We start from the raw sequence: 17500 nt of genomic DNA, 5'->3' as shown, positions 1-17500 counted from the left end.
CAGGTGTAGTAGACCTTACAGTGAAAATGCCGAATACAACAGGTGTAGTAGACCTTACAGTGAAAATGCCGAATACAACAGGTGTAGTAGACCTTACAGTGAAAATGCCGAATACAACAGGTGTAGTAGACCTTACAGTGAAAATGCCGAATACAACAGGTGTAGTAGACCTTACAGTGAAAATGCCGAATACAACAGGTGTAGTAGACCTTACAGTGAAAATGCCGAATACAACAGGTGTAGTAGACCTTACAGTGAAAATGCCGAATACAACAGGTGTAGTAGACCTTACAGTGAAAATGCCGAATACAACAGGTGTAGTAGACCTTACAGTGAAAATGCCGAATACAACAGGTGTAGTAGACCTTACAGTGAAAATGCCGAATACAACAGGTGTAGTAGACCTTACAGTGAATATGCCGAATACAACAGGTGTAGTAGACCTTACAGTGAATATGCCGAATACAACAGGTGTAGTAGACCTTACAGTGAAAATGCCGAATACAACAGGTGTAGACCTTACAGGCTCTAACCGACAATGCAGTTTCAAAAAATACAGATAAGAATAAGAGATCAAAGTAACAAGTAATTAAAGAGCAGCAGTGAAATAACAATAGGGAGACTATATACAGGGGGGTACCGGTACAGAGTCAATGTACGTACGTACGGGGGCTCCGGTTATTTGAGGTAATATGTACATGTAGGTAGAGTTATTAAAATGACTATGCATAGATGACAACAGAGAGTAGCAGTGGTGTAAATAGGGGGTGGCACTGCAAATAGTCTGGGTAGCCATTTGATTAGATGTTCACAAGTCTTATGGATTGGGGGTAGAAGCTGTTTAGAAGCCTCTTGGACTAGTCAGTGTGTAGTCAGTGTATAGTCAGTGTATATTCAGTCTGTAGTCAGTCTGTAGTCAGTGTGTAGTCAGTGTTGTCCTGTTATGTGCGGTAGTCAGTGTATATTCAGTCTGTAGTCAGTGTGGTTCTATAGTCAGTGTGTAGTCTGTGTGTTTCTGTTATGTGTGTAGTCAGTCTGTAGTCAGTGTATATTCAGTGTGTAGTCAGTGTGTAGTCAGTGTGTAGTCAGTGTGTAGTCAGTGTGTAGTCGGTCTGCAGTCAGTGTGTAGACAGTGTGTAGTCTGTCTGTAGTCTGTATGTAGTCAGTGTGTAGTCAGTGTGTAGTCAGTGTGTAGTCAGTGTGTAGACAGTGTGTAGTCTGTGTGTAGACAGTGTGTAGACAGTGTGTAGTCAGTGTGTAGACAGTGTGTAGACAGTGTGTAGACAGTGTGTAGTCTGTGTGTAGACAGTGTGTAGACAGTGTGTAGTCAGTGTGTAGACAGTGTGTAGTCAGTGTATATTCAGTCTGTAGTCAGTCTGTAGTCAGTCTGTAGTCAGTGTGTAGTCAGTGTTGTCCTGTTATGTGCGGTAGTCAGTGTATATTCAGTGTGTAGTCAGTGTGTAGTCAGTGTGTAGTCAGTGTGTAGTCGGTCTGCAGTCAGTGTGTAGACAGTGTGTAGTCTGTCTGTAGTCTGTATGTAGTCAGTGTGTAGTCAGTGTGTAGTCAGTGTGTAGACAGTGTGTAGTCTGTGTGTAGACAGTGTGTAGACAGTGTGTAGTCAGTGTGTAGTCAGTGTGTAGACAGTGTGTAGTCTGTGTGTAGACAGTGTGTAGTCAGTGTGTAGTCAGTGTGTAGACAGTGTGTAGTCAGTGTATATTCAGTCTGTAGTCAGTGTGTAGTCAGTGTATAGACAGTGTATAGACAGCGTGTAGTCTGTGTGTAGTCAGTGTGTAGTCAGTGTGTAGTCAGTGTGTAGTCTGTGTATATTCAGTCTGTAGTCAGTGTGTAGTCAGTGTGTAGACTGTGTGTAGTCAGTGTATACTCAGTGTATATTCAGTCTGTAGTCAGTGTGTAGTCAGTGTGTAGACAGTGTATATTCAGTCTGTAGTCAGTGTATATTCAGTCTGTAGTCAGTGTGTAGACAGTGTGTAGACAGTGTGTAGTCTGTGTGTAGTCAGTGTATAGACAGTGTGTAGACAGTGTGTAGTCAGTGTGTAGTCAGTGTGTAGTCTGTGTGTAGACAATGTAGACTTTGCTGTAAAACATATTCTTCTTCTTCCCACGTTTACTGGTACTGAGCTCAATCTCATCTCCTTCTAAAGGCCACTGAATGTGGATCTATCTTTTGTCTGCCTGTTTTAGGGACCACCCGCTGTTGACATCTGGCTGCTTACAGTTTTCATGCCATGTAACATTGGTGCCCACTCCACGTTCGGAGGTGCTAAGTACTCTCGGCCAGCAAACGCTAGTCTAGACATGGTCACCCCCCCATGGCTAACACAGCTCAAATCATTACAGGCATTCACTGGGAAATGGCTTAGTGGTCAACAAGACAATAAGAGCACAGCAAAAGTGATCAACCCAAAGACATAGTGTACGGATCCAGATTGTTTCGGGAGCTGAGATGGCAACACAAATAAGAGACAAAACATGAGAGAGGAAGAGGAGAGTACAAGATGAAGAGAAAGAAAAAAAGAGTCAGAAAGAGAAGGGAGGGAAAGGAGAGAGATGACAGAATGGGTGGTAGGAGACATGACTAAAGACAGAATGGGTGGTAGGAGACATGACTAAAGACAGAATGGGTGGTAGGAGACATGACTAAAGACAGAATGGCTGGTAGGAGACATGACTAAAGACAGAATGGCTGGTAGGAGACATGACTAAAGACAGAATGGCTGGTAGGAGACATGACTAAAGACAGAATGGGTGGTAGGAGACATGACTAAAGACAGAATGGCTGGTAGGAGACATGACTAAAGACAGAATGGGTGGTAGGAGACATGACTAAAGACAGAATGGGTGGTAGGAAACATGACTAAAGACAGAATGGCTGGTAGGAAACATGACTAAAGACAGAATGGGTGGTAGGAAACATGACTAAAGACAGAATTAAATATGACTAAAGACAGAATGACTGGTAGGAAACATGACTAAAGACAGAGGGAAACATGACTAAAGACAGAATGGCAGGAAACTATACATGAAAGATAATGAGACTCCTGAACAACAGAAGCCCTCTGGAGTCAACATCAACCATCTCTAACATGTCAGCAAATGTTAGCATGGGACATGGCTCTATGTATGATAAACAACAGTAGTACCATGCTACATAGTGGTACTAGTGTGTAAAGGGGCTATAGATAAGCTACTACTGACACACAGACATACTCGGCCATCATCAACCAGTCGGTACACACACTCACAAACTTGTCCTACCTTCCAGGGCGTACTTCATGTCCTGAGCGAACAGCGTCCACATGACCTCACCACTGATCTTTCCCACGTTGAGCTCCTGAGGAAACCTGGGAACACAGAGGTCAGAGGTCAGGGGCACAGACCAGTTAGACATGCTGAATTAACCAACAGGATTTATATATACAGTGGCAAGAAAAAAGTATGTTTATATTTATATATATATATATATATATATATATATATATATATATATAGTATATTTGGAATTACTTGGGTTTCTGCATAAACTGGTCATCAAATTTGATCTGATCTTCATCCAAGTCACAGCAATAGAAAAACAAAATGTGCTTAAACTAATAACACACCAATTATTGTATTTTCCTTGTCTACAATTGTATGCGTCATTTAAACATTCACAGTGTAGGTTGGAAAAAGTATGTGAATCCCCAAGGCTAATGACTTCTCCAAAAGCTAATTGGAGTCAGGAGTCAGCTAACCTGGAGTCCAATCAATGAGATGAGATTGGAGATGTTGGTTAGAGCTGCCTTGCCCTATAAAAAAACACTCACAAAATGTTTGTTTGCTGATGTGAACCAAAGAGATCTCAGAAGACCTAAGATGAAGAAATGTTGACTTGCATAAAGCTGGAAAGGGTTACAAAGTATCTCTAAAAGCCTTAATGTTCATCAGTCCACGGTAAAACAAAATGGTCTATAAATGGAGAAAGTTCAGCACTGTTGCTACTCTCCCTAGGAGTGGCCGTCCTGCAAAGATGACTGCAAGAGCACAGCGCAGAATGTTCAATGAGGTTAAGAAGAATCCTAGTGTCAGCTAAAGACTTATGGAAATCTCTGGAACATGCTAACATCTCTGTTGACGAGTCTACGATATTTAATACACTAAACAAGAATGGTGTTCATGGGAGGACACTACGGAAGAAGCGCTACTGGCAAAATATTCTGTGGACAGATTAAACTACAGTTGAGTTGTTTAGAAGGAACATACAGCACTATGTGTGGAGAAAAAAAGGCACAGCACACCAACATCAAAACCTCATCCCAACTGTAAAGTATGGTGGAGGGAGCATCATGGTTTGGGCTGCTTTGCTGCCTCAGGGCCTGGACAGCTTGCTATCATCGACAGAAAAATGAATTCCTACGTTTATCAAGACATTTTGCAGAATAATGTAAGGATATCTGTCCGCCAATTGAAGCTCAACAGAAGTTGGGTGATGCAACAGGACAACGAACCAAAATACAGAGGTAAATCAACAACAAAATGGCTTCAACAGAAGAAAATACGCCTTCTGGAGTGGCCCAGTCAAAGTCCTGACCTCAACCCCATTAAGATGCTGTGGCATAACCTCAAGAGAGCATAATTGTATGTGTTATTAGTTTAAGCAGACTGTTTGTCTGTTGTGACTTAGATGAAGATAAGATCACATTTTATGACCAATTTATGCAGAAATTCAGGTAATTCCAAAGGGTTCACAAACTTTTTCTTGCCACTGTGTGTGTGTGTGTGTGTGTGTGTGTGTGTGTGTGTGTGTGTGTGTGTGTGTGTGTGTGTGTGTGTGTGTGTGTGTGTGTGTGTGCGTGTGTACTGACTGGTTAATGATGGGTGTGTAGGAGTGATTATCTTCTTCTATGATGGAGACGATGAGGGTGATGAGTTTTGGCCAGAAGTCCAGGTTGTGGATAGTAGGCCCTGTCTCTTCTGGCTCCTTCTTCACTTCCTTCTCTTCATCTTCCTCCTCCTCCTCTTCTTCCTCAGCCCCCTCCTCTCCCTGTTTCTTCTCCTTTTCATTCTTCTTCATCTCCTTTTTCTTCTCTGGCTTGGGCTGTGCGAAAGAGAAGGGAATTAGCCATTAGATTATTAATGTTTTTATTAATATTTTTTTTTAGACCAGTGGTCTCAACTGGCATTGCCTCAGGACCCAAATGGAACCAGATTGTCTCAGTCGCAACACAATATTCACATCGCAAAAAAATGATCAGTAAAATACAATCTGAAATCTAGTGTTGCAGGCCTGCACTCAGAAATAGTTATTATTTATAAGGTTCATATTCTTCCTGATTGCACTCACAGGTACAAGGGCGGGCTGGAACTGTCTCATGTAGAGGTCTATACAGTTGTTAAATATGTACTCGTAGGTGGAGTTACCACAGGCCTTCACGCAGTCTCTCACCACATGGGCTGCCCTGGGGGGGTTTTGAAGTTCCAACACCTGGGCACACGAGGGAGACAGAGAGACAGTCAGACAGAGAGACAGTCAGACAGAGAGACAGTCAGACAGACAGATACTCAGACAGAAAGACAGTCAGACAGATAGTCAAAGACAGAGAGACAGAGAGAGAGACAGGCAGACAGACAGATACTCAGACAGAGAGACAGTCAGACAGACAGATACTCAGACAGAAAGACAGTCAGACAGACAGTCAAAGACAGAGAGACAGGCAGACAGAGAGACAGGCAGACAGAGAGACAGTCAGACAGAGAGAGAGACAGTCAGACAGAGCGAGAGACAGTCAAACACAGACAGTCCCAGAGTGAGAGACAGCAGAGAGACACAGACCCAGAGGGGAGACAGAGCGACAGTCATACCGACAGACAGACAGACAGACAGACAGACAGACATTCAGGCAGTGCAACACTGCCTGAAATCAAACAAATGTAAAGTGCATTTAAACACCTGAACACAGTAAAACATATTACTTAGGCTACTGTATGTGAACATTCATACCAATGAACGAACTATAAACTATACATTGCACAGAGTTCTATAGAGATCAATCAGATCACGCGCATACTTGGCGATGTAGCAAATGGAAGCCAATAATCAATTACCAGCGCAGAAAAAAACGTGGTAGTTAACCACACTAACCTTTCCACTTAAATCCCCCTTCCAGCAATGGGGGAACATGTCGCGCATAGCTCTCTAAGGTCTGCAATGACTGACATTAGGAACTGATGATGTACTACCCAATTTAGAAATTGCACCTTATGCATTCTACTATTACAAATGCCAAGAGTAAGTTGAAAGCTGGATAAAGTTCCTTAAAATTTTAAATAAATAAATAAAAGGCAGATCCCCTCACGCCCCCCAGTTTAGGAACCACTGGTCAACATGATACGATTATTACGGATAAAAGCGAGAATATTTTTATTTGTCAAACGGCAGTCAAGCATCGATCATCATGTCACCAGAATCAGACCATCGATATTTATTGGAAAGGAGCGTTAAAATCACCATGCGCTTCCACCACCCTGTAAAGTTAATACATCATTATTTCATCATATGTAGGCTAATAAACTGCATGGTGTCCAGAGTCGTAGTGGGAGGACCACACAACATGTCATCACGTATCAATATTTGCGCATAAAAGCGTTTCCACCGCCATTTCTCGCATAATACAGTTTACCGACACAAAAAGATCGAACGAAGGAATTTATACGTCTGCATTTATAAAATTGTACCGAAACATCCTGTTTCCATCACAACTATCGTGATTTTTTTTTTCATACGGTCCTGACTTTAATAACTCATAATAACTGTGGTTGGTAACGTGCTTAATGACCAGAATGTATTGCCTGCCTACTTCTCCGGTCTGTTTCTTTTACACCGGTTACCTAAAATAGACAGAAGAATGAGCAACGAAGAGGGAAAGAGAGCGTTTGCTTCACAACGTCTCTCTCTACCTGAAGACACAATCTAAGTGATTGATAGTTGGTATTCAGCCCTCATAAAAATAGGCCTTATTTACATTGAAGAACTACTAAAATAGTGATTTTGTCAAACGGCAGAGGCAGCAGCTCTATGGAGATGAGATGATGACTTGGAATGAAATGATAAAGTCATCAAATAAAACAAACATTTTATTAAAGCAATGTGAATAAATGATGGGTAATAGGTGATCAGCAGTAAGAGACAGTCACTGCCATATTGGTACTCTTATTCTGTGTTGTTATGGCGTTCAAACAGGGTAGCCTAGTGGTTAGAGCGTTGGACTAGTAACTGGAAGGTTGTGAGTTCAAACCCCTGAGGTGACAAGGTACAAATCTGTCGTTCTGCCCCTGAACAGGCAGTTAACCCACTGTTCCTAGGCCATCATTGAAAATAAGAATGTGTTCTTAACTGACTTGCCTGGTTAAATAAAGGTAAAATTAAATAAAAAATTTTTTTAAAACCCACATAATACATAGCGCATTTCATGTAAAAACATTTGAAACCATTTTTGAAACAACCTCAAAAAGCTCTAATCGCTCAGCACTACCAGCCTGACACCACAGGAACAGGATTGATCAACCGTGTGTGTGTGTGTGTGTGTGTGTGTGTGTGTGTGTGTGTGTGTGTGTGTGTGTGTGTGTGTGTGTGTGTGTGTGTGTGTGTGTGTGTGTGTGTGTGTGTGTGTGTGTGTGTGTGTGTGTGTGTGTGTGTGTGTGTGTGTGTGTGTGTGTGTGTGTGTGACACTAAGACATATTTCCGTACCTTCATTCTGAAGAAGGTGATGCTAGTCAGCAGATCCACAGTAGACGTCAGGTCCTGCAGACGAGGCGTACTACTGGCTGGGAAGTTATTCTGATGGGGGTTAGGTGGAGAAAGTGGAAGAGATGGGAGACAGGGGACAAAAGGGACAGAGGGGAGTGAGGGAGAGAGGAAGGACGAGTTGGGGAGAGAAGGGAGTGAGGGACAGAGGAAGGACGAGTTGGGGAGAGAAGGGACAGAGGGGAGTGAGGGAGAGAGGGGGAAGAGTTGGGGAGAGAGGGGAGTGAGGGACAGAGGAAGGACGAGTTGGGGAGAGAAGGGACAGAGGGGAGTGAGGGAGAGAGGGGGGGAAGAGTTGGGGAGAGAAGGGAGAGAGGGGAGTGAGGGAGAGAGGGGGAAGAGTTGGGGAGAGAAGGGAGAGAGGGAGGGGAGTGAGGGAGAGAGGAAGGACGAGTTTGGGAGAGAGGGGAGTGAGGGGAGTGAGGGAGAGAGGGGAGTGAGGGAGAGGGGAAAGACGAGATGGGGAGAGAAGGGAGAGAGGGGTGTGATGGAGAGAAGGGAGTGAGGGAGAGAGGAGGGAAGAGTTGGGGAGAGAGGGGATTGAGGGAAAGAGGAGGGAAGAGTTTGGGAGGGAAGGGAGAGAGGGGAGTGAGGGAGAGAGGAAGGACGAGATGGGGAGAGAAGGGAGAGAGGGGTGTGATGGAGTGAGGCGAGTGAGGGAGAGAGGCTCCATCGGTAAGTCAAGGAGTAGGCTTAGTCTATGTACCAGCCCCCATAGACATAACACATCTACTGTTCTATCGACTGGCCTAGACTGTCATGGTGAAGGACCTTTAGACTGGTCTAGACTGTCAGGGTGAAGGTCCTTTAGACTGGTCTAGACTGTCAGGGTGAAGGTCCTTTAGACTGGTCTAGACTGTCAGGGTGAAGGTCCTTTAGACTGGTCTAGACTGTCAGGGTGAAGGTCCTTTAGACTGGTCTAGACTGTCAGGGTGAAGGACCTTTAGACTGGTCTAGACTGTCAGGGTGAAGGTCCTTTAGACTGGTCTAGACTGTCAGGGTGAAGATCCTTTAGACTGGTCTAGACTGTCAGGGTGAAGGACCTTTAGACTGGTCTAGACTGTCAGGGTGAAGGACCTTTAGACTGGTCTAGACTGTCAGGGTGAAGGACCTTTAGACTGGTCTAGACTGTCAGGGTGAAGGACCTTTAGACTGGTCTAGACTGTCAGGGTGAAGGTCCTTTAGACTGGTCTAGACTGTCAGGGTGAAGGTCCTTTAGACTGGTCTAGACTGTCAGGGTGAAGGACCTTTAGACTGGTCTAGACTGTCAGGGTGAAGGACCTTTAGACTGGTCCTTTTATTTGAAAGAAAAGCTATTTTTGTCCATTACAGTAACATCAAATTGATCAGAAATACAGTGTAGACATTGTTAATATAGTAAATGACTATTGTAGCTGGAAACAGCTGATTTTTTAATGGAATATCTACATAGGCGTACAGAGGCCCATTATCAGCAACCATCACTCCTGTGTTCCAATGGCACGTTGTGTTAGCTAATCCAAGTTTATCATTTATAAAGGCTAATTGATCATTAGAAAAACATTTTGCAATTATGTTAGCACAGCTGAAAACTGTTGTACTGATTAAAGTAGCAATAAAACTGTCTTTCTTTAGACTAGTTGAGTATTTAGGGCATCAGCATTTGTGGGTTGGATTACAGGCTCAAAATGGCCAGGAACAACGTACTTCCTTCTGAAACTTGTCAGTCTATTCTTGTTCTGTGAAATGAAGGCTATTCCATGCGAGAAATTGCCAAGTAACTGAAGATCTCGTACAGTGCCTTGCGAAAGTATTCACCCCCTTTGGCATTTTTCCTCTTTTGTTGCCTTGCAACCTGTAATTAGAATATATTTTTTGGGGGGGTTGTATCATTTGATTTACACAACATTTACAGAACAATATTTTTTATTGTGAAACAAACAAGAAATAATACAAAAAAAACAGAAAACTTGAGCGTGCATTACCCCCCCAAAGTCAATACTTTATAGACACCTTTTGCAGTAATTACACCTGCAAGTCTCTTGGGATATATAAGCTTGCACGTTTAGCCACAGGGATTTTATGCCATTTTTGGCCATTCTTCAAGCAAAACTGCTCCAGCTCCTTCAAGTCGGATGGGTACCGCTGGTGTACAGCAATCTTTAAGTCTTACCACAGATTCTCAATTGGATTGAGGTCTGGGCTTTGACTAGGCCATTCCAAGACATTTAAATGTTTCCCCTTAAACCACTCGAGTGTTGCTTTAGCTGTATGCTTAGGGTCATTGTCCTGCTGGAAGGTGAACCTCCGTCCCAGTCTCAAATCTCTGGAAGACTGAAACAGGTTTCCCTCAAGAATTTCCCTGTATTTAGCGCCATCCACCATTCCTTCAATTCTGACCAGTTTACCAGACCCTGCCGATGTGAAACATCCCCACAGCATGATGCTAACACGACCATGCTTCACTATGGGGATGGTGCTCTCGGGGTGATGAGAGGTGTTGGGTTTGTGCCAGACATAGCTGGCCAAAAAGCAAAATTTTAGTGTCGACTGAACAGAATACCTTCTTCCATATGTTTTTGGAGTCTCCCACATGCCTTTTGGCAAACACCAAACGTGTTTGGTGTTTGCCAAAGCAATGGCTTTTTTCTGGCCACTCTTCTTTAAAGCCCAGTTCTGTGGAGTGTCAGGCTTAAAGTGGTCCTATGGGCAGATACTTCAATCTCCGCTGTGGAGCTTTGCAGCTCCTTCAGTGTTATCTTTGGTCTCTTTGTTGCCTCTCTGATTAATGCCCCCCTTGCCTGATCTGTGAGTTTTGGTGGGCGACCATCTCTTGGCAGTTTTGTTGTGGTGCCATATCCTTTCCATTTAATGGTGCTCTTTGGGATGTTTAAAGTTTCTGATCTTTTTTTATAACCCAACCCTGATCTGTACCTCTCCACAACCTCGTCCCTGACCTGTTTGGAGAGCTGCTTGGTCTTCATGGTGCCGCTTGCGTTGGTGGTGCCCCTTGCTGAGTGGTGTTGCAGACTCTGGGGCCTTTCAGAACAGGTGTATATATACTGAGATCATGTGACAGATCATGTGACACTTAGATTGCACACAGGTGGAGTTTATTTAATTAATTATGTGACTTCTGAAGGGAATTGGTTGCACCAGATCGTATTTAGGGGCTTCATAGCAAAGGGAGTGAATACATACAGTAGGCACGCACCACTTTTTGAAATAAGTATATATTTTTTTCATTTCACTACCAATTTAAAGTATTTTGTTTATGTCCATTACATGAAATCCAAATAAAAATGCATTTAAATTCCAGGTTGTAATGCAACAAAATAGGAAAAACGCCAAGGGGGTGAATACTTTTGCAGGGCACTATACAACACTGTGCACTACTCCCCTTCACAGAACAGTGCAAACTGGCTCTAACCAGAATAGAAAGAGGAGTGGGAGGCCCCGGCGCACAACTGAGCAAGAGGACAAGTGCATTAGAGTGTTTAGTTTGAGAAACAGACGCATCACAGGTTCTCAATTGGTAGCTTCATTAAATAGTACCCGCAAAATACCAATCTCAATGTCATCAGTGAAGAGGGAGACTCCGGGATGCTGGCCTTCTAGGCAGAGTAGCAAAGAAAAAGCCATATCTCAGACTGGCCAATAAAAATAAAAGATTAAGATAGGCAAAAGAACACAGATGCTGGAAATCTATATATGTTCTATAGATATTTTCAATCTAATATGATTGACTGAATATTTCCACGACAAAACACAGGAGTGATGGTTGCTGATAATGGGCCTCTGGACGCCTATGTAGATATTCCATATAAAAATCTGCCATTTCCAGCTACAATTGTCATTTCCAACATTAACAATGTCTACACTGTATTTCTGATCAATTTGATGTTATTTTAATAGACTACCTACACGGTAGCGTAGGTAGACATGGTGGGCAGATAAGCTAGTTAGGAGAGATGTAGACTTACTCTGTATGTGGAGAGGTCAATACGAAGAGAGTTGTGTAGCTGATCAAGAAGCTTAACAAAACGATCTTTCTATTTTGGAGGAGAGAGACAGAGAGAGAGACAGAGAGACAGAGACAGAGAGAGCGAGAGAGACAAAGAGAGAGAGACAGAGAGAGAGCGAGAGAGCGAGCAAGAGAGACAGAGAGAGAGAGACAGAGAGAGAGAGAGAGAGAGAGAGAGAGAGAGAGAGAGAGAGAGAGAGAGAGAGAGAGAGAGAGACAGACAGACAGAGGGAGTTGGAGACAGAGAGACAGAGACAGAGTGAGAGACAGAGCGAGAGAGAAACAGAGAGAGAGAGCAAGAGAGAAACAGAGAGAGAGAGAGCGAGAGAGAAACAGAGAGAGAGACATTTAGCACTAGCTGAATTCAACCATTCAACCATCAATAACAACATTCAGATGAATACAAATCTCTATCCAAAATGAGTACACTAATTATTGGCAAAACTAAATGAATTTTAAACGAAAACTTCAATGTTACCAAGTTCTAAATAGAGATATCAAATTATCACAACACCTCCTCAAAACAAAATAATTCAACATGAACCATATACAGGCTCAGTGGCCATAGAGACAGCCATAAAACAACATGGACGACCAAAGTAGAGAGACTGTGGGTCAGGAGAAGTACAGAAGGTAGAGAAAGTAGAGAGACTGTGGGTCAGGTGGAGTACAGAAGGTAGAGAAATTAGAGAGACTGTGGGTCAGGTGAAGTACAGAAGGTAGAGAAAGTAGAGAGACTGTGGGTCAGGTGAAGTACAGAAAGTAGAGAAAGTAGAGAGACTGTGGGTCAGGTGAAGTACAGAAGGTAGAGAAAGTAGAGAGACTGTGGGTCAGGTGAAGTACAGAAGGTAGAGAAAGTAGAGAGTCTGTGGGTCAGGTGAAGTACAGAAGGAGCAGCTCTTCCTACTCCACTGATACAAATATAACTCAAGAGGTATTTATCACCTGGAATTTGAAGAAAGAATAGCAGGATTTCCTAAACTGCCTGTTGAGAAGGAAATCTGCGTTTTGTTAGGAGAGGACACAGAGAGTAGATCTTGCAGAGGATGTCCTGGACTGTCATAATATTAGAGAGACAATCACTCCCACCATATGTTCTTACACATGAGCCCTTCTTGTTGCTTGTTTTTTGGTGTTTTTTTGGTGCAATACTTTTCATATATATTGTTTTTTGTTGATATTAATTTTTGTAATACTTCAGTATTGTGTGAGAGTTTGTGTGTGAGAGAGAGAGAGAGAGAGACTTTGTAAGCACTGTGAGAGAGAGAGAGAGAGAGAGAGGAGAGGAGAGGAGAGGAGAGGAGAGGAGAGGAGAGGAGAGGAGAGGAGAGGAGAGGAGAGGAGAGGAGAGGGAGAGGAGAGGAGAGGAGAGGAGAGGAGAGGAGAGAGAGAGGAGAGGAGGATGAGGATGAGGAGAAGATGAGAGGATGAGAGGAGGAGGGGACACATGTATCTAGATTTACAGGCTGTATTGAGCTATAGTCCTGTCACTGGAGACACTATAATATCTTTATAGCGTCTCACACAGAAATGTTTCTATGCTGATAATGTAGGTTAGAGCCCTTAGCTATATTGCATTGGACAGGAAGTCCATACTGGACCTTCTAGCTGCTGGGGCGTACTGCAGATGGTATAGGGTGAAACACACACACATTGAGTCAAGCTCACACACACACACACACACACACACACACACACACACACACACACACACACACACACACACACACACACACACACACACACACACACACACACACACACACACACACACACACACACACACACACACACACACACACACACACACACACACACACACACACACACACACACACACACACACACACACACACACACACACACACACACATCCTCTGTACAAAATGAGTTACAAACAAAGTGAAAAAACAAACAAAACAGCAAAGTTGTTTAGGAGCCGCAAAACGCATTCAGGCCAAAGAGTTCATTCTTGGTTTCGTGAGACCAGAGAGTCTTTAGGTCCCCAAGCGGGCTGCCATGTGTATTTTACTGAGGATTGGCTTCAGTCTGACCATTCTACCGTAAAGGCCTGATTGGTGGAGTGCTGCAGAGATGGTTGTCCTTCTGGAAGGTTCTCCCATCTCCACAGAGGAACTCTAGAGCTCTGTCAGAGTGACCATCGGGTTCTTGGTCACCTCCCTGATCAAGGCTCTTCTCCCCCGATTGCTCAGTTTGACCAGGCGGCCAGCTCTAGTAAGAGTCTTGGTGGTTCCAAACTTCTTCCATTTAAGAATGATGGAGGCCACTGTGTTCTTGGGGACCTTCAATGCTGCAGAAATGTTTTGGTACCCTTCCCCAGATCTGTGCCTCGACACATTCCTGTCTCTGAGCTCTACGGACAATTCCTTCGACCTCATGGCTTGGTCTTTGCTCTGACATGCACTGTCAACTGTGGGACCTTATAGAGACAGGTGTGTGCCTTTCCAAAACATGTCCAATCAATTTAATTTACCACAGGTTGGACTCCAATCAAGTTGCAGAAACACCTCAAGGATGATCAATGGAAACAGGATAACAGCTGAGCTCAATGTCGAGTCTCATAGCAAAGGGTCTGAATACTTATGTCAATAAGGTATTTCTGTTTTTTTATTTGTAATACATTTGCAAAAAATTCTAAAAATCTGTTTTTGCTTTGTCATTATGGGATATTGTGATGTCATTATGGGGTATTGTGATGTCATTATGGGGTATTGTGATGTCATTATGGGGTATTGTGATGTCATTATGGGGTATTGTGATGTCATTATGGGGTATTGTGTGTAGATTGCTGAGAAAAATAAATATTTAATCAATTTTAGAACAAGAGTGTAACGTAACAAAATGTGGAAAAGGTCAAGGGGTCTGAATACTTCCAGAAGGCACTGTGTACGGTGGAGTCAACGGAAGGCGGATAAGAACTAGGGGTATGGAAAGTTACTGAGTGGGGAAAAAGCCACGGATTAGGGAGGAGTGAGGAATTCGGGCCTAGGTCAGGTCAGATGAATTGAGAACACACCACTTAATAAGTTCCTGCTTTAGCAACAGAGATGTATTGGCTGACTAGAGTTGACTCCGCCTAGTGGGAGGGTATAAATGCTTGTGATGGCGTTGTATTTTCAACTGTTTGACCCAGTGGGTGAAAAAAACTTGGTTTGAGCTTTTCACTAGTTGTCCGTTAGTTTTTCATTCTGTTTGTCAGAAGCTAACACTGTCGTCAGTCGGGAACGGAAGGTTCTGGCAATCTGGCAACCCAGTCACTTTATAGTCAGTAGGGAACAGCAGACACTTTTCAATCTGGCAACAAACTCTCACTATAGTCAGTAGGGAAACAGGTTGTCACCAATCTAGCAATCCACTATCACTACAGTTAGTAAGAAACAGCAAGCTCACACCAACCTCACAACCGACCTTAATTCTAGTCAGAAGGGAAACAGGTTGGCGCTTACCAATTTGGCATCTCCATAGGTCGTTTATGGTAACACTAGGTAGTCCCTGAGCCTATTAGACTGAATACACATTGCTAGCCAGCAGCCAGTTGCTCATAAATCACAGTAATCTGACTGCGACTGGCAGGGGACAAAGCCGGTGGCGGAGCCAAAATGGACATTCATCTCAGTTGCCGTGGCACCACTAGTGCTGTTGGCTAGGATCCCAAGGGCCATTAAGACTGGCCTCTGACTGCGTCTGGTCTCTCTCAACTGGCTAAGACTGGGCTCGAAATTCATAACACGACTTATCAGTCCTCTTCTCTGCATGGAGAGAGACACAGATACACACTGTCAGAGACAGACACACAGATCCACACTGTCAGAGACAGACACACACACATCCACACTGTCAGAGACAGACAGACAGATCCACACTGTCAGAGACAGAAGTAGGAGTAGGATCCCCTTTCCATAACACTGCTACTCTGAGACTCCCTGTGAATAATATACACCTGGTTTTTATGCTATGGTCATGTTGTGGTGTGTCTCTGTCACACAGCTTTTAAGACTCACACACTGCAGAGTTTACCAAACAGCAAATACAATAGCGAAGAGTCTTACCCCGAAGTTGGAAGCATTGAAGCGGTCACATGCGGAGACGTTGGTGATGGTCGTAGGATGGGCGTAGAAGGCGTTGATATTGGCCAATAGAGTACTCATCACAGCAGGAATACCAGACAACATGTACTTAGAGGACAGACAGGCAAAGTGACTGGAGAGAGACAGAGGGATGGAGAGAGAGAGAAAGGGAGAGAGACAGAGGGATGGAGAGACAGAGAAAGGGAGAGAGAGTGAGGGATGGAGAGAGAGAGAGGGAGAGAGATAGGGGATGGAGAGAGAGAGAAAGGGAGAGAGACAGAGATATGGAGAGACAGAGAAAGGGAGAGAGACAGAGGGATGAGAGAGAGAGAAAGGGAGAGAGACAGAGAGATGGAGAGAGAGAAAGGGAGAGAGACAGAGGGATGGAGAGACAGAGAAAGGGAGAGAGACAGAGGGATGGAGAGAGAGAGAGAGAGAGACAGAGAGAGGGAGAGACAGAGAGATGAGAGGGATGGAGAGACAGAGAAAGGGAGAGAGACAGAGAGATGGAGAGGGATGGAGAGACAGAGAAAGGGAGAGAGACAGAGAGATGGAGAGGGATGGAGAGACAGAGAAAGGGAGAGAGAGAGGGAGAGAGAAATGGAGAGAGACAGAGAGAGGGAGAGAGAGAGGGATGGAGAGAGAGAGAGGGAGAGAGAGGGAGGGATGAGAAATGGAGAGAGAGAGATGGAGAGAGAGAGAGAGAGACAGAGAGAGGGAGAGAGACAGAGAGATGGAGAGGGATGGAGAGACAGAGAAAGGGAGAGAGACAGAGAGATGGAGAGGGATGGAGAGACAGAGAAAGGGAGAGAGACAGAGAGATGGAGAGGGATGGAGAGACAGAGAAAGGGAGAGAGGGAGAGGGATGGAGAGAAATAGAGAGAGAGACAGAGAGAGGGAGAGAGAGAGGGATGGAGAGAGAGAGAGGGAGAGAGAGAGAGAGAGAGAGAGAGACAGAGAAATGGAGAGAGAGAGGGATGGAGAGAGAGAGAGAGAGAGATAGAGAGAGACAGAGGGATGGAGAGACAGAGAAAGGGAGAGAGACATAGGGATGGAGAGACAGAGAAAGGGAGAGAGAGAGAGGGATGGAGAGAAAGAGTGAGACAGAGGGATGGAGAGACAGAGAAAGGGAGAGAGAGAGAGGGATGGAGAGAAAGAGAGAGACAGAGGGATGGAGAGACAGAGAGAGAGAGAGGGAGAGAGGGGGAGTGAGATGAAGAGAGAAATAACATGTTATTTCTCCATCAGCCATCTCCTAAAAGTCACATAGTGAGAGATCGATTGCAATGAAATCCTGACTGTCTCTGTAATGGGAAGGTGTGTGTGCGTGACAGGTCATGAGACATGTTATTGATGAGTGTACTCAGTGTTATTGATGAGTGTACTCAGTGTTATTGATGAGTGTACTCAGTGTTATTGATCAGTGTACTGTACTCAGTGTTATTGATCAGTGTACTCAGTATTATTGATCAGTGTACTTAGTGTTATTGATCAGTGTACTGTACTCCTCAGTGTTATTGATCAGTGTACTTTACTCCTCAGTGTTATTGATCAGTGTACTGTACTCCTCAGTGTTATTGATCAGTGTACTGTACTCCTCAGTGTTAT

The 17500-nt window shown here is 44.0% G+C and overlaps 1 pseudogene; it reads right to left on the bottom strand.

Moving 5' to 3' along the window:
* The window catches only part of LOC121846407, a 78439-nt pseudogene that overhangs the window by 37751 nt on the left and 23188 nt on the right, over positions 1–17500 (bottom strand).

Source organism: Oncorhynchus tshawytscha, linkage group LG04 (assembly GCF_018296145.1).
Source record: "Oncorhynchus tshawytscha isolate Ot180627B linkage group LG04, Otsh_v2.0, whole genome shotgun sequence".
Taxonomy (NCBI): Eukaryota; Metazoa; Chordata; class Actinopteri; order Salmoniformes; family Salmonidae; genus Oncorhynchus; species Oncorhynchus tshawytscha.
This window is presented reverse-complemented; position numbering and strand designations above follow the sequence as displayed.